The sequence below is a fragment of the Tupaia chinensis genome, unplaced genomic scaffold (assembly GCF_000334495.1).
Source record: "Tupaia chinensis unplaced genomic scaffold, TupChi_1.0 Scaffold000037_15, whole genome shotgun sequence".
NCBI lineage: Eukaryota > Metazoa > Chordata > Mammalia > Scandentia > Tupaiidae > Tupaia > Tupaia belangeri.
The window spans coordinates 445451-446984 of NW_006159473.1; positions in this window are offsets into that span (position 1 = coordinate 445451).

A 1534-nucleotide genomic window follows, 5' to 3' on the forward strand; every position below is an offset into this window, starting at 1 on the left:
CGCGGGGCCCCCCCGGCCCGCGCCTGGGCCCGGGCCGCCAGACCCCGCACCTCCCCGGCTCGGGCAGGGCAGCGGGCAGCGGGCAGCGGGCTCCGGCCCTTCCCGCCACCCAGGAGCACTCGGCACCCGGAGGAAACCCACGGCGGAGGCGGAGGCGGAGGCGGAGGGAGGCGACGCGGCCTGGCCGGCCCGGCCTTCTGGGCGCGATTTCGCAGGACCGAGACTTTCCGAGGCTCCCAGGAAGCCGGCCAGCGAGTCTGCGTCCTCCTTCCTTCCAAGCGGGAGTCAGCGCTTGGACTCGAGTCCGCGAGGCTCGGGCGAGAAGGGGGAAGAGGGCCGGGGACTGCCCGGACTGGAGGCGAATATCGTTTTTACCACCTCTCAATTAGCGACCGAGTGGATTAGCGCCTTCTTAAACTCGGCCTCGGAAGGCGGCAGCCCTAATCTGGGGCTATTTCCCCCGGGGCTCTGGCCCTTTGAGTCGGCCCTTCTCCCACCCCGACCCCCACCTCGCCGGAGAAAAGTTTTAACAAAAATGGGAGGCGGCGCGGAGTGGGGAGTGAATGCACTGACGTCACTGGGCGGGATGGGGGCTCGGGGAGACGCGGAAACCCCTCGGAACCAACGCGGAGCGGAAAGAACTTGGCGGCTGCAGCGTGCCAGTGCGGGCGGGGGCGGGGCGGCCGCGGGACACCAGGGCGCGAAGTTTCCGAGGCTGAGCCCTGCGCTCCGCACGGGCTCAGAAGGGTGCCTCTGCCTCGTGCGGGCCCTCTCGCTCTCGCTCGGCCCAGTCCGCTTGGGGCGAGGGACTGGGACCGAGGTTAGGCAGGCCGTAGCCAGAGGTGTGCTCGAAATTCAGACAACTTGCAGGTCGCCATTTTACTTGCGGCTTCCAACACGCCGAGGCCCACTCGGTGCCCGCCAGGCGAGGGGACCGCGCCTTAGGCTTCCATCTGGCCTTTCCCCGCCTCTCCCCTTGCTCACTGCCCGAGGGGACCGCGCCTTAGGCTCCCATCTGGCCTTTCCCCGCCTCTCCCCTTGCTCACTGCCCCCTCCGCCCCCTGGCGCCCGAGGACGACCTCTCTCCGGCCTGTCGTTGGCCCGCAGGGGCCGCCCGGGTCATCCCACCCGTTGTGGGAGGCTGCCAGGGCCCAGGGAGTCGCGCTGGGCGATCGAGGCTCGCCAGAGTGCCCTGCGCTCTCGCTGGTGTGGAGGGTAAGCGCGAGGTCGGGCAGCCTCTCACACCCACGTTTCCTGATGTAGGCCTCTCCCACCCCATCAGGTTCGGGTCGGGTCACCCCTGGCAAGGCAAAGTGGCCTCAGTGGAGTGTATACTCTGCTCGGGCTTCTAGACCTTGAGAGTGTGCCACTCAGGGTTCTGACACCTCCGAACTCTAGCTTTCCCCGCCCAGCAATGCCCAGAAGGGTGAAGACTGGCATTTCTTTGACACAGGAAAGCCTCTGCAGACACCTGCCTCGCATTGCACAGCCCCAAATCTCTCCCTTTCTGCAGGCCCAGGGAATGTGGGCTTCC